The sequence below is a fragment of the Centruroides vittatus genome, unplaced genomic scaffold (genome assembly GCF_030686945.1).
Source record: "Centruroides vittatus isolate TY-2023 unplaced genomic scaffold, ASM3068694v2 contig_575, whole genome shotgun sequence".
NCBI classification, from domain to species: Eukaryota; Metazoa; Arthropoda; class Arachnida; order Scorpiones; family Buthidae; genus Centruroides; species Centruroides vittatus.
The window spans coordinates 1,521,504-1,545,870 of NW_027122344.1; the positions used below are offsets into that span (position 1 = coordinate 1,521,504).

The 24,367-nt window shown below is 25.6% G+C and overlaps 1 protein-coding gene across 6 annotated transcripts in view; it reads right to left on the bottom strand.

The window, feature by feature from the left end:
* LOC136979044 (unconventional myosin-Ib) overlaps nt 1-14,577 on the bottom strand; it is a 314,495-nt gene extending 299,918 nt beyond the window's left edge. For 2 of the 6 annotated variants that reach the window (XR_010881326.1, XM_067274937.1), the window contains exon 1: nt 13,929-14,577. The gene's annotated coding sequence lies outside the window, so the exon portion shown is untranslated. Of the gene's footprint in view, nt 1-7,573; nt 7,780-13,928 lie in introns of all 6 variants that reach the window. The other 4 variants (XM_067274936.1, XM_067274932.1, XM_067274934.1 and 1 more) reach the window with 3 other exon arrangements.
* Nucleotides 14,578-24,367: the final 9,790 nt, after the last annotated feature.

The window sequence follows — 24,367 nt, forward strand, 5'->3', positions numbered from 1 at the left end:
TTTCTAAAAATTAATTTAACAAGCAAATCAGCTTTATTAATTAAAATTTTGTATATAATCTATCTGTTGAAAAAGGTATTTTTTGAAAATCTAATGCATTCTGTTGTACTAGATGTAATGACCAGATTTAGTTTTCATACTTTTTTACCTTTTACATATAATTATGCCTTTAAAATGTGCATACATTTTATTATATAAAAATGACAAAATGTATTAACATATTTTATTATTTTTTGGCATTGTTATTTAATAGTAATGGTAAACAATAATTCATTAATTTAATATTTTGACAAAATTAAGCAAACGTAATATCTATTTTAAGTCATTAGCGAGGTTGAGCCTGAAGTTTTAAACGCAAAAACGTGTACGTCGGACGTTCGGCGCCGCTTTCCTGTAAGCCTAGAAGTTTGGCAATGGCGTTTGGAATGTCGAGCATGATCCCACTGACTTTCCAAACGCCATTGTCAAACTTCTAGGCTTACAGGAAAGCGGCGCTGAACGTCCGACGTACACGTTTTCGCGTTGAAAACTTCGGCCTCAACCTCGCTATTATATAGATATTTTATCTTTATTTAATACATTTTACTTATATTTCAAATGATTCATTTTTTAATGAATAAAGATTTTACTTTGTAAATAACTTTAATTTTTTAAATACATTTTATTTCAATGCAAAATATCTTTGAAAGTATTTATTAAATGTAATATTTTTATCCATTTAATTATTATTTTTATAAATTTTACTAAGACTGATTGACTAATTCAAAGATTAATTCATGAAGATCTTTATTTATTAATTCTTTTTTATAGCTTATCGTATTTTTTAAGTGAGGAACAATATAAAATAAATTTCATAATGCATAATGTATTGTAATATAATATATATATACAATTGTATGCAAATCATGTTTACATTGAAGTAATATTATTTACAGGAAAGCTACATTGATTGAAATAATATAAAATTTTCTTCAAGTTTTTCATAATATGGATAAACAGAATTACAAGAAATATCTGAATATAATAACTTGCTCTCTATCTTAAAACATTATTTTTGTAATAAATTATAAATATTTTATGAAATTTATTGTCAAATACATCTATAAAAGTTTATTCGAAAGCAAAAACCTAAATTTAGACAAATGTTTAAACTTGATTATATTTCGTTTTGAATCTACTGTTTTACTCAGCCCAATCTTATTTCCGCATAACACATCAGCTTTGGCTATGAATATATTATTATTATTATTTTATTTACTCGTTCTTTTCACTCGTTAACTTATATGAGATTTAATACACAATCAACTGCAAATAATAATGTACGTTTTTTACAAATGTTTATGTAACTTAGTTTTTATTTGTTCGTAGGAAGTCATAATTAAAATGTTTATTAAATATTAATTAAATTGATTTAGATATATTTAAAATAAATATATTAATTTAAAATGATATACAAATTAATTGAAATATATATATATATACCGTCATTTACACATCCTATATTTAATAATAATAATAATCGATAAGTTTTTGGATGTAATATGATAATATCTGTTACATATGCTATTTCTTATTTACTGTTTCGAGATTATCATATGTCAATATTTCGGCAGCATTTGATTTACAAAACTCTTCCTATTGATAATTCACTTTCGAATTTTTATTTTTTATTTATTCTTCTGTATGGCATTTATGAAGTATTTATCATATTCTTTTTATAGCTTGATAAATTATTGATACTTTCAAAACTACTCTAATAAATAATAATATAAAAAACAAAAAATAATGATTTTAGATATAAAATAAAGATATATTTTTTAATTTGATAAAATCATTAACATGCTTAGAAATTTAGAAACATCTTTTATTTCGGTATTTAATTGACTTTTATACAAAAACCATTTTGACAGTAACGAGTAAATTCTAAGCAAATTTTGCCAAATTTAAAAGCTTACATTTCAATAGTTTCAGAACAAATAGAAAATTATCAAGTACTAGCAGGTAGGTCCGGCGTTGCTAGGGCAAAAGTAACGATAGCAAAGATTAAGATTATTACGTTATAGCCAACCTTACCCGTTTTCACAGAATGCAAGAATTGGGTCCTTCTGTTTCCAGACTAATTAGAGAATTTTTAGATTGGTCTAAAAATATGTTCGATTTCCCGCAAAAACGAAAAAACTGTATATGCGTCTTGTACGTCGCTTTCTCTTCATTGTACACTTCCATTGTTGACTACATTTCCATTGTTGTTGGAAGTATTAAGCCTTAATCCTGTCCCTCTCCCACGTGGGAAGGAATTTCGAAAAATCCCTTTTCAGTGTGCGTTCTCGTGACGTACCCTAACTATGTACCAAATTTCAACTTTCAACTCCTAACCGTTTGGGCTCTGCGCTGATTTTTATCATTATCAACTCGTCTCGATTATATATATAGATAAGACACAAATAATACATTTTCAAATATAAAGATTAGTTATATTATAAGGAAGTTTGTAAATCATGTTCTGTTTTAACGGATAAAACTAGACATTAATTATGTATAAGTTTTCAATTAATTTAACTTTTTTATAAGATAACATTAAGAAGTGACTGTCGTTGAAGATAACGATTAAAACAATTCATTTATAAATTTAGCTGAATTAACAAGCGAAATTATTTTTTCTATTGGAATTTTTTTTTCTAAAATTTATTTTACAAAAAATTGAACATATTTAAACACATTTATGCTGATTTAAAAGCATATATTACGTTAAGTATTATTTAATTTAACAGGATTAGCATTGTCACTGCAATATTTAAAATCAAAAGAGCTTTCATCAGAAAAATAAAAATTCTAAATAATATTTAGAATTTTTAATTGTCTGTTAGCCAAATTAGCTAATAAATATTACTTTAGCAATACATTTATTAGGTCAGATTAGGTTAGATTGTGAACTGCAACAGACATAAATACACCGAATATATCATCGCCATGATATTTACCCATTCCGCCGCAATCTGCAACCAGCACAACATGCAGAAGATGCTGCGCAGTGGTTTGAGTGATGCAACATGTTAAATTTACGACATGATGAACCCGATTCCTTCAGCACATTTTATAGACTGAAAAGACACTATTTCCCTAAGTGGAGTGTATAACCATCACCATGGGTAGAATATGCTCCATGATGTACCCGACGTTGCGACACCAAATGCGTTTTATCCTAAACACATAGAGTAGAATTTGGGGGTGAGTAGCATCTTGATTCCGTATTCACTGAGGCACCGTGAAGAGTGGCCAATATCTGAGCATCCTAAACACGACAGTGGACGAATGGCTGGATAACTTGCTACTGGTGCAACTACGTTAGGTTTGGTATTAGTACAATGTAATAGCCTCATTTCAGGATAGATGTGCGTCAATAGTTCGCAGAGGGTCAAGTCAAGGAAACGTGATGAACATGGAACAGGACAATACTGTTCTGTTCCAGTTTTACCATGTTTCCTAGACTTGACCCTTCTGAATTTTTTCCTATGGGGTCACCTAAAAACATTGGTATATGATGTGTATCCAGCAGTGCCGCGTGATATTGGCGAACTGGAGAGTCGAATGCGAGAGGCCTGTAAAACAGTAACAACAGGAATGTTACGTGCCATCAATAGCGCCACGCTCGACCGTTTACATCTCTACGGTGGTTGTTTTGAACACGTCTAACAAAATAAAGCTCAATTTGTTGCATCAATTTCTGCAATGTTGTCATTATCTTTTACAGTCAGAAATTCTTTGTATGTTATGCTAAATCGTCTTAAATTTTTCCCTTCGGTTATTTTAGCGCAGGGACAAGCATAAACCACGAGCATACACTCTTGCAATGCTGAGAAGATTTTTTTTGCTCTTGGTTAGATGTTTAAATTGATATATTAATTAACCAAAATATAAGTTTTTAATATAATTTCAAAATTTATGTTTTTTATTTATCCCTCTAAATCTGAAAATGTAAATAAATTCCTCCATATTTTTCATCTGAATAATCAAAATATTTATATTTACATTCTAAACTGCTAAACAAAATTCATTACATAAAATAAAAATAGATCGAAGAAACTTTCAAGTTAACAAATATAGTTAAAATGTTTTATTTAACGTTAATTTTGTATATAACGTAATAAATGATGAAATGCACTCCGTAAAATAAAATAATATTTCTTTTCATGATATTTACACGTGTTGGGAAAGATCATCAAAGCTCGAAAATTTGAAACTTATTACGGCATGTTTCAGTAATAAATGTTCAATAAAATTTTAAAATAGGAAATATTTTTTATTAATCGTCATCATTAGTTAATGATTTCGCTAAATTAGTTTCAATATTGGCCATTTTTTATCATTAAACTGATTACAAAAATCAGCTCTTTTAAATAAGTTATAATTATCAATTACAACTTCGTTACAACTAACTAAGCATATAAATTTATTATTAAGCAATGCTATAATTACATGTCATCGTAATAACATTACAGCATACAAATTATTCAAATTCGATGAAATATTCAATTTTTCGTAAAATTAATGTAATATTAATTTACAAACGTTCATTTTTATCTAAAGTTGCGTATCTCATTGAATTTGTTTTCGAAAACTACAGTCGGGTTAAATTTCTTTTCCTGAATTTTTGATAGTATAAATTTATAAATATACAGTACCAAAAACATATTCATAATAGCTGACATTTTTAAAGATAACATTAGCCAGAATTAACTTTATTACTCCTGATTTAAAAAAAAGCCAAAACATAATTATTAGATTATTATTTTGTATTTTACGATTTTCTAGAAAAACTAAATTAATAAATTCTAATAATTTCAAATCAATTTCTTATAGCAGAATAAAACTAATCGACAGATTTATACACTAACTTGTAAGTCGTTTTTTCTATGTTTAGGTGTAAAAATAACAAATTATTTAATCGAATTAAAAATTCTTGAAATACAGTAATTTGTTTTTATTTAATCAATATTTTAAATGAAATCCCATACATTAACATTTTTAAATTTCAAAACAGACCTCGACAGTCTGATCGATAATCTCTGTACTGTTGAGGAGACTATCGAAATCAATGAAACTTCAATAAATATAAACACTAGGCCTAGTAATTATCATCATTAAATATTATCTCAAATAAAATATATTAATCAATTTTGTTTATTAAATTGAAATTTCATAATAAAATTGCATATTTAACTATACAATTCCCGCTATCTCTTTAATAATATCAGATCTTTCTAAATAAAAGAATGTCGAAGTTAATAAATATGGAAGAAATTCTATTTTATTTTTGTTAATTAACCGTAATTTCTAAAATTTATACTAAAAGTTAATCCGTTACGTTATAATATAAGCTTTAACTCTTTTTAAATTTATAAATTTTAAATATATTGGTAAACTTCAATATAGTTATACGCAGAACAAGTATCGTTTCAATAAGAATTCTTCATGTAATAATTAGTCCATATGATTATTTTAATTGTGAAAAATGCATCAAAATATTCATTATAATACTTTTCCTGCAATATTAAACAATTCTAAAAAGTTTTAACTTTCAGAAGATTATAAATTAGAAAAAATTAAAAAATTCATGAATTTTTAAAATTAAATTCAGTAAGTTTGGAATAATCATGTTTTATATTATAAATATTATTGTATATATTTGTAAACATAAATATATAGAAACTACTCTTATATACAGTAGTTATAGGTCATGAATATAAAGTCTTGTAAATATAACTTATACAATTCATCTATAAATTTTTAACTAGAATAATAAAAGCTAATTTTCAGTTTTTAAGAATATGTGAACAGGAAAATATATAAAATTTATATTTATAACATTATAATAATTTCATTTTTTATTTTAAACAAAAATATATATATAAAGTAACCGAAAAGTCATTTAACTAAATTTATTTAAGATTATTTTAAAAATAGTAAAAATCAGTTGCTTCTGAAGAACACAAATGAATAATTTTAACCGCTCTTAAGACAATTTAAAAAATATATTTTAGTTAGACTTTTGTATACATACATGTATATTACATACATGTATACTGTATATAGCGTGGCCCAACAGTAAGAATGGTTAAAATTACTAGTGATTCACTCGTTATCAAAGAAGCAACTGAATCACAAATAATAGCATGCAGTCGTCTCAAGAAGATATATATATATATTTATTTGTATTTATATTCAAACTAACCGTCGTCTATTTTAATAAATGAAGCCATTTTAATACACATTATATACATAATATGTATCAAAATAACTACATTTATTATAACAGGTAAATTGTTTGAAGAGATATTTGTTTTTTCTCTAAATAAACATTGTTTTTCTGCAAATAAAAAAAACTATACCTTTATATCTATTAGGTGTATACAAGAATAATATAAAAAGTAACGGATAAGAGTTATTTAAATATATAGGTTATATATATAAATTACATACAAAAATTATCAATGACTAAAAATATAAATATAAAACAAGCAATTATTCATTGCGACATCGTCACATTGTCGGGCTGCAATTTTCAATCGTATTTTTTAAAAATTTATTTTATTTAAGATATATGCTCTCTGCCTCAAATTAGTAGTGGTTTGCCCCTGTACATCATACTTTTCCTTTGACAATAGAGTCGTAATACTTTTCATGAAAAACTTTTTGAATTGAAATAACGTGATTTCCAGTTTGCATCACAAGTTCGTATATAGTTAATCGGGACCGCCTGACCCTAAGGTTTCCACATCTGGTCTCGTTATTCATCTATCTAACCCCGTTCTTCAGATTTAGATAAGACAGGCAGACGGACAGACTAACGACAGTGGGAATTTATAGGCCTATAATTTTTCAAATTGCAGCCCAATGACTTAAATAAGTATAGATTGTATTGCAACAACTTTTCTTTCATTTCAGTAACTTTATTTTGTAACATTTTTCTAAATAAATATATAATTATAAAACTTTAATAATTAACTATATTACTTTTTAAATATTAAAATATATAACATTCCTTAAGAAGTTTCTATCATTTGTGAAAATATTTAAAATTATACGGAATGATTTTTAAATGTAATATTTCATTATAATGTTACAATCTTTCAATTCTTTTTGAAATATTTTTCATCATTTAATAAATTTTAATTACTATTATTTGATTTTTAAAAAGTGGAGAGAGGTAACTCTTTAAAACACAAAAAATATGTATATTGAAAATACAAATTGTCTTCAATATACATTTTTTTTTCTATTTTAATGTAAATACTTTCGGCCATTTTTAATTTTCAGGTAACTTATCGTTGATTTATTAATGTAATTTTTAAAAAAATTTAAAATTCATATAATATATAAAAGTTATTACAAACTTAAGGTAGACCAAATGTAACACGAAAGTCGTAAAAAGCAATAGAAATTTTCATAAAATTATAACAAAAACTAATTTCTTCTAAATTATGTAAAAACCCATTAAACATATGTTTATTTCCTAAGTGAATTTCAAGAAAACCGCAGATTTTATTACCATATAAACATAATATTCACTTACATTCAATCATAAACTTTTTTCTTCTAACTCAAAAAAGATTTTTTTTTCCTTTAATGCTGTTGGTTGCCTTGGTAACTTTAACAATTAATCGACCAATCACAGACTCGCAAGCAATATCAAGTAAGATACTGCGAAAATTCGTGCGATGTATGTTTGTCGTCTACTTTCAATAATTCATTTTTCTTCTTTTTTAAATAAAAATTACCCTATAAATTTTGAAACTTTAAATTATTTTTTATGAAAAAAAATGTATTTTTTTAATATTAATTTTATAAAATAATCGATGGAAAAGTGAATTAAAATTAATTGCATAAGTGAAATTTAAAAATATTAATTAAGGAAAGTAAAAATTAATATTAAAAATGTATGGCAATTTGTGGAAAAAGAATGAAAAAAACATGCAGCTTCTGTATTAATAACTCAATAAGATGATACGTTGTTTAAAAATTAATTTTCATCCACAGAAAGTAATTCGGTAAACTTCGTCTTATATCTCATTTGGAAGTTAATACATTGTTCTGTATGCGTAAAGAATTAAACTTAATATAATTGACTATTTTTCTTTTAAATGAGAGAAGACAATGAATTGTATTTTCATTTATTTTTAATCATCATATCTATAAACCTCAAAAAATTCTTTTACTTTTAACGGATAACAATCACGTATTAATATGTAGAAACTTAACATTTAATAACACCAAGTAGATTTATAAAGAAAGGAACGAAATTTAAATTATATTAGAAGAAAGTTGAGTATAAAATTTATTTTAAATATTAAAAGTTTTGTTATAATAAAATTTAATGTGTTTTAATTTTCAAATGAAATATGTTTTGCATCTTAACTAGTGACTCGATAATATTAACTAATAATCTTTATCAATTTTCCTTTTTTATACATATCTCACTTTTCGGATAATTTGAAAACAGGGCAAATTTCCTTTCGGTCACAAAACATAAAGCTTAGCCATCAAATTCTACTCTTTCAGTTGACAACCACCTAAGATGTTAGGTAAACAGATGTAATCACACTCGCTTCCAGATAATATTTTCCGCTTCTTACAAAAGTTTTTTTTTATTAAAACTCCTATACGATCTTTAATTAAGAAATTTGCATATTCTCTAAAAGTATAATCCAGGAGAAGAATTAAATATACGCTTTTATCATTAATCTAATATTTTAATTACAGTTAGCTGATTTTAAGTATTTTTCAAGATGTATTCTCTTTTAAAAATAAGTATTCAATAAAAATATTTTTTCATTACATTAATTATTATTATATATAACGAAACATCTATATAATGATAGAAGACCTACATACTCTATAACAGATAAACACCAGTTAGAGTTTATAGTATGGCATTTACTGATTCTCATTGTTGATGTAAAGAATAACGTGACCCTTAAAATGAAGAATTCCTTGATGTTTTCTTATTACCTGAAAACATTATTTTATAATAGCGTTATAACAGAAATAATAGAAACGGGCGTCAGAAATACATAAAAATTTATTATAAAGTTTATCTTTAAAGGTTTTAAGTAATAATATTTTATTGTTTTACTCCGGAAGGAATGAAAAATGTACTGTAGGCAATATCTCTGAGCGCTTCCATTATCTGTTAATTTTACATTATATTATAGATTTGCTGGTTAAGCAGTTGCAAATAATACCGTACTGTACAGAGTTGCTAAGTTAGCTTTTTACGGAAATGACGACGACTATCTTCTAAGACTGGTAGGGCAATGTAACTGTAGAAAATAAGAATGTATAATTCTAAATAATAAAAATATAAAGATAATTTGTCTGTTTTCCAAATATATTATAAATAAATTCGGAATACGAAATTAAAATTTCATTTTTTTTTGGTCCAAGTAAAGTAAAAAAATAAATACACTGAAAGTTAATTATAAAAAAACACATAAATAAAATTTACAAAGTTATAAAGTATACTAATTATACGATAAGCTCTTATAATAATAAGACGACAATTGCTCAACTTACAACAGCATCATAAATTTGTGTCTTTTATAAACACGAAATTCTATAAGAAAATATATTCGTCATCTTAAACCAAACCACAGAGAGATGATAAATTTTATATTTTTTAGCCATTATTCTTTGTGTTGTCAAATTTCTCTGCATTTTCTTATATATATATGATTTCGTTATATATATAGGCCTGCTATTCTTTATAATAAGGTCAAGCACCATCAGCCATGCTGTAATACTGATGCATAATAATTTCGGTATAAATATATAAAAATTGTTATGCATCAATACACGGAATTTCTTGCTCTCGATTTTAATAATTTATTCTAAAATGTTCTTCGACCAAGAAGTCAGTGATTTCAGAAAATACATCGAATACACCCACGTCTATTAATAAACATAAACCATATTATTTTTTTAGTATCAAAAAAATGTTTCGAATATTAACAAGCTAATTTCAAACTATACTCTTTGTCGTTTATACGACAGCGTCATAATAATATAGAATCACTTAAACTTATTATTCTTTCTTTCTTTGAAAAACCTTTCTTTATATATAACAGAGGAAAAATATGGCGATCGGTCAAAAATGACCCCCCAAGCTTTTTACATTTTTGGACTCAGGGAAACTTGAAACGTCGAGAAATGCAAAAATACTTGAGGGTTTCTTCTGTTTATATGGATGTGTGTGAGGGCCATTATTTTGTTCACTCAATTTGAAGCTTAATAACTCCTGTGTTTTTTTGTCGAAATTTTCTGAAATTTGCCGGGAGATTTGTGTATTAGAGGAATTGGTGGTATAATTTAGTGATTAAAGGTCGAAGAGGTGGGGAGATAGAGGGGTCACGTGTCATATCTCAAAGAAGGTCGGACTTAACGAAGATTTTATTTATTATTAGCATTTACAATTCTTTTTTAAAACTCATCTCTACCCTCAAAGTTAAGCTTTGCATAACATTAATTATTATAAATGGCATAAAGTTTTTTAAATAAAATATCATAGCAGATGGCGTCACACACAGTTTTAACGTTTCTGCCGGGAAAGTTACGCAACTCGTTGCAGGATTCGTCGGGAAAACAAAATTATTAAGGATAATATTTTTATTTTTATAATTTTTATAACACTATAGGCCTATAGTGCTATAATGTTTTTAAAAACATTTATGATGGCAAATTGTTAACATTCGTTGCGTTCATTAACGTAATCGCAAAACAATCTTTGGTCACATAAAACATACTTATTAATTATTCAAATATTTTAAATTCTTTACTACTTTTAGATTGGTTACTGGGCTTACAGCAATGTTTGTCAACAAGGACGATATCGCTCTCCAGAAGGCAAATAGGTTTCTCGAGGGTAAAAATTAGTTTTAGGTGCGAAAAAATTGCGAAATCACATCGGCCAGGAATTGTAAATAATTAGTACTGATACTTGCAAATCCTGGATGAAATTTCCATTAACATAACATTCAATATTCATACATGACTAATAAGTAAATAAATAATTAGGGTAATGTTACCTATGGTTCCAAAATGGCGGCTCGTCTCTGATTCAAGGAAACAGAAGAAAGAAAACAGGGGGGGCGCACGTTCTAACCTAACCTAATCTATTCTAATAAATTACCATAATTATTACCAACCAAATTATTAGAGTAGGTTAGGTTAGGTTAGAACGTGCGCCCCCACTGTTTTCTTTCTTCTGTTTCCTTGAATCAGAGACGAGCCGCCATTTTGGAACCATAAGTAACATTAACTAATATTTAAAATTAAGGGCGGTTAGAAAAAACATTGACAAAGAAAAGTCTTTAGAGGAAAGTTTTGTAATATTTTCGATAGACGTTAAAATATAAATTTAATTATTTGAATTTTATTTTTTAACGTATTGATTTCTAATTTTGTGCATATCTTGGAATTTTTGCACAAACGTTCTTAATTCAATCGAATTTCATGACTATTTTGCGATTATTTATTTATTACTACATATTAAAAATTAAAACGACGCTTTTTTCTAATTTTTAATATTTAGCAAAGTTTATTATTATAATAGTTTCTAAATAAAAAAAAAAGTTAAAAAATTGTTTAAATAAAATTGCAATATTCGTGCAAACTTGGAAAGTTATTTTATAAAATTTAATTTTTTACGTTTTTGTTGTTATATAAATTAAATATATTGTTTAAATTATACTTACTACAATTACTTATTTTTTAAAAAAAATTATCGAATTAAGTGATAATGATAATAATAATAATTTACTATTTAAATGTATTAATTACGGAATATATTCAAGAATTTCGGGATAAATTAGAAAAAAAGATACTTAAAGGAATTTCTTGACTTGAGTCCGAACAACAATAAATATTTTCTTTAAAATTCTAGAATCATTTTTGTTACGATGCGTTTAAATATTCATAGTTTAACTTTTATGGTAGATTATACGCAGAAAGAGTATTGATAATATATTATTAAACAAATTTTGTTAAATTTGATTAATGGATTCATTTTAAATCGAACGTGCTTATGCATAATATTCACGATACAGTATAGAATAAATGATAGAAATCTCTTATCATAATGCACAGTAAACTTCAATAATATTATTAATTATTATATACTGTCAAAATATATGTTTAAATTTTTAAAATTTATGCAGGTCTTGAAAAGAAAATATTTACTTTTCTTGTGAAAAATAACCATTAAAAATAGTTTTCTTTTAGAATTTAAATTTTTACCAGAAGAGAAAAGTGTTTTAAAAAATAAATAAGAATATCGATTTTGGAAGAGACTTGAAAAGATAATTTACAAAGACTTTAATGTGCACTTATATTTGAAATAGAATAAACAGGGCTGTTTGAGAGTACAAACTATCTTGTTTAAATAAATACAATTTCATACAAGAATAAATTCTGATAAACTCGAATTATGTCAGTTTTAACATTTTTATTTGGTATGATAAACAGTTCATCTGATTCGAGTGTTGGAGAATCGAATCAAATGAGAAAGCAGAGACTGAAAATAATCAATTGAATAATTAGTAAAATTTTATATTTATGTAATCATTATTTGGATATTTAAAATAAAAATTGCTTTAACGGAATGTCGTATTAATAAATAAAAGTACGAGCGGATGGTTTTTTAAATGTTAAAAAAACCTGTTATTTTTATTTGATAATTAATATATTAAAAAATAATTGGAATTTAATTATCGCATTAGATATTTAAAATATTGAAAGTGATTAAAATTGTATTTACCTTGTGATTAATAATTTAGTTACGACTCAAGTAATGCTTTTTTTTAAATAAATAAAAAGAAATAAGATTTATAAAGTCAAAAATAATGTAGGAGTTTTGTAACATAAAAAGGGGAGAAAAATCTATAATTTTATTTAAAATAGAAGAAAATCAATAATTGGATTATATAATTAAATTTATAATAGAATAATTAAATACTTTAACAACCAAAAAAAGATTTAAATACAATAATACTGGTAAATCTCACAGGATCTTTATTTCTTTAGGAAGGATGCAGAGGAGTTTGTAATTACTAGAGTTCTTGGACCCGAATCTAAAAGAGAAATTTACCTGGAAACTATCCAAAATTAAATTGATTAAATTTTAGGAAAATAGGAAAATCAATTTAAATCGGGATGAAGTTTAGAAAAGCCATTCTCATTTTTTCAACTTCTCACCTTTTCCTGAGTAAATAAATTTTTAAAAATTGCTCAAATAAATACAAATATTTTCAGTTTTTGCACAAAGTACACATTTAAATAAAACCATTTGAAAGACAAACGAGTTCGAAAAGAATGGTTCTAGAAACAATACATTATATAATATTCTTCATAGGGTATCGGTTTCGGATGATAACCGAAATAATATGAATCACGGTTGCTGGGCAACGCTATAAGAGATGATAAGAGTGACGTAACCGATCTAAAAGTTATCGTCTTTTACCGCATACAATAGCAATATGTCACATTGGAGAGTGGATGCAGGAATCCGTATCAATCTCATTCAGTATCTCGAGTAATAGCCTTAAATATTGGAAAGTAATTTCGAATTAAGATAGTTTTCTTCCGTAAAAACACCCCAAAATAAAAAAAATTACAAATACAAGAAAAATATGAAGCAAATCTGCTATTAAATTCTATCAATAATGCATCGTAAATGTATCAAAATAGAAGAAACCTGAATAATATTTTTAATCGGCAGAGGAAAAATCATATTAAGTAATTAATTTACTAAAATCTAAAACAAAAGAGGATTTAAAAAGTTTCTATTACTAAATAATTAAAAAAAGGGCGAAAATCATCATCCGGAGCAAATTTCGGCTCGTGTGCAATATTTAAAACACATAAAATGTACTTACCAAGTGCGTCTAGAAGATTCCTTTCCGATGGATAGTCCTACTATTCTTTAATCAGTTTGCATTTATGATTATCGGAAATATACTTTAATCATAAATGCTTCTAAGTAAAATTCACACCTGATATATATTTAGTATTTAACTATAGTCTTATACAGAAGATTATTACTAAAATATCGCAAATGTTATTCTTCATCGATTATTGTTCCTATAACTTAGCAGAATGGTACACGTATGAGCAGATTTCGGTGCGAAAAATCCAAAAAATACACCTACGCTTCATCTGTGGACTATCCGTCGGACATCTAGCATCTGCTCGCTTCTGCGGTCCATCCCTTCAATGCTGGATCACAACCCACTCACCCGGAGCTTGGGACGATCCGATCGAAGACGACAATACTTAATAAAACACTTACCACTGTAGTAGACCTGTAGCCCACATGTATGTTCTTTTATGTAGAACAAGTCACTCTAACGGAGCATCTAATCCCTTTTTGAGTTCCGGAATCTAATCCGTCACATCGGAGACCAGACGAGACGTTACATTGCTACTGGTAGCCATCTTGACGGAAAACGACGTGAGCGCCACTTTCCACCCCCTAAATTCAAAATGCAGTCTTCTTGTGGTCGTTTAGTACAGATACCATTTCCTCTAGGTCATTCGGAATAATGGAAAATTTTGGATATCGAATTCCAGCTTCTTGCCAAATTGTTAATCTACACATACTCCGAATTAGTCGCAGTTGATATATGTCTCTAAATTGCATAAATAAACCAAACTGTAGATGCATCGAATATTTAATTATTGTACAGTACGTCTATACAATCGAAGCAGACAGTAGCGGAGAATTAAAAAAATACAAGTTATTTACAATCCTTATACTAATTATAATATAGTTTTTAAATATCCGATTTATTTACGAATCTTTACGATTAGAAATTAAGCAAAATATCTAATTTTTTATGCATTATTAATATTAAAAATTTTCATTAAAATAAAGCCAAGATAAAAAAGTTTATTACATAAGCAGGATTTTATCTGCAATAGCTTATCATATTCAAAGATTAACATTTAACCCTTTGTAACGACATCTGTAACTTTAACGAATATAAATTAACTCAAAAATTATCGTTTAGTATAGAACGTCAGTAATTCTCGGCATGTCAACTGTTAGAAAGCAATACAGTACATTATTGAGTATCACGTAGATATAATTACGCTATCAAATATTTTGTCATTAAAATAATTTCACGTTAATTCTTGGAGTGAGTTGTAAAGTATTTAAATTACAAATTTGGAAATCAATTTTATTATCCCGCTTTGAATTGTGTAAATAAGTTCATTTCTTAAAGCAGAAATTTTGATAATTTGACCTTGTTATCTTAAGAATAATAATTTGTCGTGCGGATGTATTAAATTAGCTTAGAGCTGAGTTAGACCAAATGGAAGAGAGCAAGTGAAGCTGAGTAGTAAATGATATTCTATACCAGATGAATTATTCATCTTAAACTTTTAAAATATTGAGATTATAGTTTCTCTTCTAAACTTTAAGCTAATTGCCTAAATAATATATATATATAAATGGGTTTATATAAAATATTTAAAAGTTTTTTGAATTTAAACTTATTAAAATAATAACAAATAATACAATTATAGGAAAAGGAATAAAATTGAATATTTTATATTTATGTAAAGTACTACTATTAAAATTTATTCGTGTGATAAAAATCTAAACGTTTATAGAAAGAACTACAACTAATATTTTTTTTTTAGCATCAATACTAGTTATAACCAACTTTATCCAGGAAAATTGCTTAAATTTTATTGTTACCGTTAAAAAAATAGAAAAATAGAAAAAAATGGCTTGAATGAATAGGGAAGAAACGCGACAATTAAACCAAAATTTCGTTATTAAAAATTTAAACCAAAATTTTGAAATTATTAATAAGTTTTTTTTAAAATGGAAACAAATAAGAAAATAATTTTCCAAAATTTATGAAACTATAAACTTAGACAAACATAATAAATATCTGTTATAAAGTTAAACAACTTTAAATTTGTTTAATCTAAATATAGGCTAATATCAATAATGCGCAGGTGATAAAATATTTTAATATAAATTTACTCATTAAATACAGAATAAATATTCTAAAAACTCGTTAATTAATGAATAAATTCTTACAAAATTTATTTTAATTTTTATATTCATTACTAAATTCAGTAAAAAAAAATAATAATAATTTCATAATTAGAGAAGTTTATTTAAATAATTTATCAAATTAATTTATTATTTATGTTTTTTTCTATCAACAAAAAATTAAGAATAAGACCTATTTATTTATTCAAAAATTCGATTTTCTCATTGTTTCCTTCAATCTGTTAAACATTTCGTTCCAACCGTCATATCACAATTGTAATCTTTTTATACTTAATGACATTGCAACGAGTCGAGGGATTACCATATGTAAATATTTTGTAGCTTCGAATGTTGAAAATAAGCTTCTTTCTATGTATTTGCATTTTCTGTAATCTCTTTTATATTCTTTTCTAGGAAGATATTTAAAAACTTTTATTCTAACTCAAAAATTTCGATTATAAGTATATATGTATAACCTATATATATTACATGAAAGAAAATGTGATATATAATTTATGTGTACTATTGCAAATTCTTCATTTTTTATAATATTTATTTATCTTTTTCTTCAATAGAAATTACATTTAAAATATTTATGTAATCAAATTTAATTATATTTAATACTAAATTTCGATATTTGTAATTAATGTTTATTTTTTTTTACGTTTAAATATTTATTATTAACGTGCCAGAAACACTGAATAATTAAAAAATTTAGAGATCGGAATAAATATTTTGTATACAAAAATAAAAGAAGCTTAAAATATAAAAACAAAAATTTATATTAGAAAAAGTGTGGATGCCAAGAATATAAGAAAAATAAGTTTAAAATATATATATAATGCTTGGAGTATATTAAAGTTAAATTTTGAATATAAAATTGTAGAAGTTTGTTGCCATACAATAACTGAAAATTAAATAAACTGAAAGTGAAATAAAAATATAAAACGATTCTAAAAAAATTATAATTTTGTACAAGAAAAATGAAATTTTGTACAAGAAAAAATTAAAGCTTAAAAAATATAAAAGTGAAAGAAATTAAATATGTAAAAAACGAAATATTTGGTAACAGAAAAATTTTAGTATTAAAACTGCAGCAGAAATTATTTACCGAGCAAATGATCGTTTTTAATTTTTTTTAATAAGTATAATTATTTAACAAAGATTAGGTTTTATTGATGTAAAATATGCATCGATTTTTTTCTTTTATAATTATTGATCGGTTTTCCTAAACTAAAATTTCGATTTACGTTTAACATTTTTATCTTTGTTTTTGAAAAGAAAAAGATAAAAAAAAATAAAAGTTTTTGATAATAATTCTTAATTTTATAACGAAAAAAACGAAGACGAAAAAACAGGAAGTTTCTAAAATTAATAAAAGCTGTAATCTTTCTCTTAAATTTTCTAAAATACAAAAGATATGCAAATTTATATTTTTTAAAAGTCTAAAATTCTTCCAAAAGTAGTAAATTATTTATAACTTCGAAAAGAATAATATCTTTATTATTTACAAAGAATGCAGTGTGTAATCTATAAAATATACTAAACTGCTCTTATTTATAATAAAAGAAATTTCAAAATAAAAATGGAATAATCATTAACTTTGCTAATTTCATGTAAACATTAGAAAAATTTTGATATTTGTGTGCTTTTCGTGTAAAATATTTTTTTGTATTTTAAGAAATTTCGGCATTGCGGCACAACTATGTATTTCACCTTTACATTGCGGTGCTTCCATCTCGTGATAAGAACTGAAGCGAAGCACTAACAAAGAAGCATACCGTCAAATCTTTATAAAATTACTTCATTTGTTAAAATATTTTAAACTGTAACAATCGATATAATACTAGAATTAAAATAATTTAAAAATTTTTATTACTACATCAAGTAATAAAGTGAAAAGGCAAAATAAATATATTTCCTCCCAAAAATGAAACTAAAACTTAAATTTGCATATATTTTTCAAATGCATAATATTTTATAAATTGTATTTTTTATGTGCACGTAAAATTTTATTCAAATTTAAACGTTTTATTTTAGTTTCTCTAAGAAAAAATCTACTTCAATTCTAAATATTTCTCATAAAATTGTGTGCAAAATCAATAAAAGCTTAGTACGCATGCATATTAAACTTTTTTAGTTGAATTTATGGAATAAAAAGTTTAATATTCATGAGTAATAAAGCCTTTACTTCAGTTTCTGTAGGAAAAATATCTATTCCATTCTGTACTTAATTAACTGTTTTCAATTTACCATTACATTTATAAATTTTAAGATAATTTTCGTGTAACAGTTACTCAATATCGGATATTTTGTTTTATTTTATTTTTAGTAAATAATTTAAAATATCATACAGTTACTCTTATAGCTTTTTAAGTGTAAAAATCAAGAATTATATAGATTCAGAAGTTTATTTTATTTTTTAAAAAATGTTACGTTATGATTATAACAAATACCCCAGTTGGTTTCAATATAGGAAGTAAAAATTCCAATAAAAGAAATTAGAAAATCCGAAGAATTGTAAGGAAATTGATAACCAATTCAAGCAACTTTTCTATCGATAATTCTTATAAGAAACTAAGCAGGTGTAACTTTAAAGTGATAGAATAATGCACTTGAAAGCCAGACCTGACAGATCCGAATTTAGTGAAAATCTAACTTCTTCAATTTGATCATTTTTTTTCTTACTATAGTAATTTTTAAAAGTTTCAGGATAGAAATGATCAAATTCGAAGTAAAATAATTTAAAAGCGATTTTAAATTCTTTGCTATTTTTTACAGTTTGGCAGCGATCCATACAAATTTATAGAGATCTCGAATTATTTGGCAATACTTTTCAAAAGTTTCGATTGCTTAATTTAAATGATGCTGCATTTAAATCGGACGAAATAATATTTAAAAATAACAAACTTTAATTTTTGAATAATGTTCTGATATATTTTTTTCCCTTCTGTATTGTCAGATTTTTTGATGAATTAACCTAATAACATAGTCTTAAAATAGCTTCAAAGAAATCTCATGTTAAATCAAATCTGATGCTACTTTAAAGATATCTTAGCTATTAAATATCATGATTACCAACGTAATTTATGGCTAAACAATTGAAAATATTTAGAGATTTTTGTTTAAAATATGTTGTTTAGATATTAAATGCTTGAAAGAATAAGCATTTAAATTTATTTTTTTATGTTGGGATTAAAAATAAATAAATAAATAATCTTTCTGAACTAATGCAATTAATCCTCTTTAATTGGGTATTAAAATATTTACAAAAATTACAAACAGTTAAAACTATAATAATTAACTTTAAAATACGTAAATGAACATTTAACTAATTTTTTTTTTAATTAATTATAAAACAACTTAAAGATTTATTGATAAAAATATATTTTATTTTTGAAATTTGTTTAACCATTTTTATTGCAAAATTTTGAACTTTTGGTTAAGGAGCAAAGAAAAAATTTTGTCAAATTTATAAAATTTATTCGATTGACTACATTCGTAGTATGAAACATTTGAATAACCCCTGTAAATCACGCTTTCCAGCTTGGAAGCACTGTTGTGTAAGGAAAAAAGCATTACGTTAAGCTAGGAAACTGTTTCAAATATGTTTAGAAATAACTTTCGACATCTCATAAAAAGGAGAAAATTTCATCAACTCTCGCGATTTGTATCCTATTTATATGCAAATTCGTTTATTATTCTTAGGGAGCCATCTTGCTAACTTCTTAATTAAACCTTTCTCTCGAAAATAATTTTATCACAAAAATAAGCATTTCATTAGAAATACATTCGCTGCAGTTATTACACTATTTTATAATTTTTAAATCAAAAAATAATTTATAAATTAATGAATGGTATTAAATAATTTAATTTAAATATTGCTTAATAATACACTGATTATAATTTAAAAATATGTAAGATGGAATGCAAAAGTAATGAAATTTTGAAATGTTAGAAGCGAAAATTATCAAAATTTTAGAAAAATAACTAATCATAATTTATAAAAATGGAAAGTAATAAAAGAGTAGAAATTAAAAATAAACAGGAAAGCAAATGCAATAACAAAATATAGGATTATCAAAAATGATATATGAAAGAGCATCTCCCTTGTGGTTAGACCACATGTGACGTTTGAAAAGAGTTTAAACGCTTACAGAATATATCAAATATCATCTTCTTGACATATTCTCAAAACTTACTCCCCGAAGCTACAAATATTTTTAGAAATATGAAAATAAAATAAAGGAAAACAAATATACTTTCACAAAACCGAACTAATAAAAGAGATGGCAATGCACTTGAGTGAGACATAAATATATAAACTTAATTCAATTCTTTTTCGATTGTGTACTTCACGCTCATAGAAAAGACGAAGCAGAAGTGAATAGCACAAAATAATTTATTTTAGTAAAACTCTGCAATTGTCTTTAATCTGGACATTTAAATAGTTTAAAAATGACCTACATTCAGTTCTTAAATTTCAAAGATGTTTCTTTCATGCTCGTTTTCAATTCAAAGAGAAAGAACTAATTAATTATAGATTACTGACATTTTACATAAAATTTCGGGAGTGAAGCGAGTTAATTTTTCTTGGTTGAATGAAAATAATGTAACATTCGTTTCACTTCAAATTTAGTACAAATACGACTCTTTTTCGGTTTTTATCACAATTTTATGTTCGAAAATTTTATATTTTTCAATATAAATTCGCATTTGAAGTCGGTCAGTTAGAAATTTCTACTTCTGGCCCGACGACTTCAAAATGTAGAGTGGAAATTATCCGTAGGGTTAGTATCCATCTATAGATCCGAAGTAATTTATTTCCATTTTTGGATGACAATATTAGAATAATATATATTTTCCTTTTTGCTTATTGATAACAATATACAAATATCCATTTAAGTTTAAATTTTGATAGATATGAAACTTTAAACATATCTAAAAACGAATCTTCTTTGTAATAGCAGCGGAGAGAAGTGGCATTGCTAAAAGATTAGATCGAGATCTTTCACGTGTGCAATGATTTTCTATATTAAAAATCGATCGGAAGTTTAGATTTTATTCGTTGTAAATGCTGCAGAAGAAATTCTATAATTGGTGAAACAAATCTACCATTACGGATATTTTTGCTGGCAAAATGTGTTTTGGCTCTACGCGTATTAATTTAATATGAAGGTAAAGTTTTATACATTTTTTCCTTTACAACATTTGGCATAGTTTCAAAACATTTTAGAAAACATTTTTGAATTATTAGACAACCACTAACGTAATTGAGCCAACGCAGTTTTTCTTGTTTAGAAGTTATAATTTGTAGAGTAGTATTCTCTCATTAAATGTTTTCTACGCTTTCGTCTCCAATTTTATTATTCGCAAGAGTTTTAATTCTTGTTTTTAAAATTTACCTCAAAATAAAATCTTGGACAGATTTTTGAAACTTTCCCCTATAAATTAGGAGAATTTACAAAAGCAAAGGCAACTTTCTGAATCTATGCTTAACAAATATGGATATCGGCACTATTGGCAAGCGATTGAATGTTATTTTTGCTTATCCGTGTGACCTCTGTTCCTATTGGTCAATCGACTGCTCCGTGACCTACTTCGCGTCACATTGGGTCCATCCTAACGTTTTGTCTTGTCGAATCGAAATTTTTTTTTATCATTAGCTTTCTTACTGCATATTCCTTTCAAAAATTTTTGCCATGAAGTTTTCCAACCTTCTTTTTTGTCTAATATTGTCATTAATAGTAAATATGATCATTAATACTGGATGTTAGTCTCTTCCATAAGCTTGTTCGTTCCACTTTTTACAACATATAGTAGCAGAAAAGGAAAGAAGCCATTAATAAAGTAAATCTTATATCCTTTTGAGAGAACTGGATGCACTTTATAGCGTTTTAGTAATAATAAAGAATAATACTCGTTTATAAATAATTCTATTTTAAACTTTAGCAAGTTTATACGTTCTAAGTTTAAATTATTGCTTAATCTTATAAATCTTTTTACGTTATCATATTTGTTTTTACTACATGACTACATAGAATTGAACTGTTAAAAATACATGTATACATATTAATGGTATTTTTTAGAATCTGTGAGATTTAAATCGCCGCCATTTATGAACTGTTGTCTGTAGAATGCTGCCATCTCGGAATTAACATCACAACGAAACACCTACTTTCAATTCGCTTTAATTTTTTCTAATTTCCAATCTAAAGTAAACAGAAAAAATTTGGCAAAAATATAAAAAGAAAACAAAAATAAATTAAATTTTATTCCAGAGCCGGAAAAATTAGCCAAACATACCAAAACTCTAACGGAATTGTATTAAAGAATAACATGTTTTATTCTTTATAAAAATAAACATAGTAATAAAAAAATGATTTATAATAATGGAATGCCAACGTTGTTATATTCTCCACTAGGAAAATATCGTTTATTTATATAGGATACAAAAAAAGAAAAAGAAAATGTCTGTGGGGAAAAAGCTTTTTCTTCTCGAAACAAATATGAATGAAAATTTAACTCGGAGCCGACAGGAAATTTAACTTTCATACACTTTTAAAAACAGTACGAAAGTTTAAATTTCCTGTCTTCGATAACAAAAAAGTTATAAAATATTTTCCCTATCTTATCTATAGAGTAGTCGAGAATTTTGGATCGATACTCGAAAATTGCAAAACAAAATTATGTTTCTAGTATTGGGCAAGTTCGAATGGAGAAGAATATTACTTTTCGTTATATATATAACCCTATAAATGATTATAATTTGAAAATATCGACAAAAAATAAATAAATAATGGTTCAGATTACTTGACAAACTTTTCAGTTTATCAAGATTAGAATAATGATTGTTGATAAAATACACTCGTATATGATGGATGCTATCATGTCACGAAATAGCCAATTGAATAATAACTCTCTGTAATGGCTCTTCCACCTTTTACTCTTGAAATAACTATACGTTGTATACCTTTAAAGCGATTTAACTTAAATGTTTAGTCTTTCTTGCCTAATTTATCTTGAAACTTGGCAAGAATACGTGAAAGAATAATTTATAAGGTCCATCATCCCTTCAGAAGTATAATGGATTATTCTATAGACATATTCGACTTTTCTGGATTTTATCTCGGTTGTAGGTCTATAATGTTTAGTAACTATTTTTAAATATTATTGCTCAATATATAATGATCTAAAAATGTTAACGAACGGTATCATCGAAGACGTGATTAATCTTTCACAATTTTACAATAGTTATTTGATCAGTAATAATTTTTAATTTTTGAAATGCTATAATAGCTTATTCTTTTCATATTAATTAATACACTACACTATTTTTTTTTTTTAAAAATAAACTTGAAATTTCTTATTCTTAAATGAATTAACGGATATAATTTTCAATAAAACCGCAAAGGCTTTTCCGATAGCCTCACATCTACCAGATGAATATTTTATTAAAAATTAATGATTAAATCAAACACGAGAAATGGAGCATTGGAAAGATCAATGATTTCGGAGCGAGTTGCTATGGTTACAAAGCATCCCTCTGCCTCTTTCGGTATCAATAGATGTTGAGTTGTCAACGATCACTTACGAATTTACACTTGAATCAGATACTTATATCTAATTGAGCAAAAAAAAAAAAATCTTCAAAATGTTCTTTTCTGAACAGCAGACAATTTCGAGTTAACTATATTTATGATTAAAAAAAATTAAAAATAGTTATAATGTACTTCGACATTTACTTCTTTACTAAAACTATATGATTCTGTTGGAAGTACAATTAATTCCAGTTTGATTAAATATTTACTAAACTATGGCACCCTCAATGTCAGCCATTATAAAGACTGTAATTCTTTGACTCGAATGCTAAACATTAATTTTATTTAAACTGGAAAATGAAGAGTTTCGGCCTCATTAAAATGGTACTGTATCTGTAAAAATGCGCTAACAAAGCATAGAATAGAAGACGTTTACGAGGTCTGCAGTTTAATTGGAAGTTTCCTACTTCTCCATTTTCTCTAGGGAATTAAACCGTCTGGCAGGATAAAATGGCGCATGTCTAGTTGAGATAGGAACCGCAATCATTGATCCGTTCTACAATGAAGATAGTTTCCTTTTGATCATAGAACAAAACAACAGTTTAGACAGATAAATTTGCAATTGCTTCTAAAAATTCCCTATAATTTATGTAAAAATCGATTTACAAGAATTTTGTTTTATATTAAGTAACAAAAATGTGAAGAATTCTTTCAAAATTATCTTTTTAAATAACTTTATTTATTATTCATTAACTGGATTTGT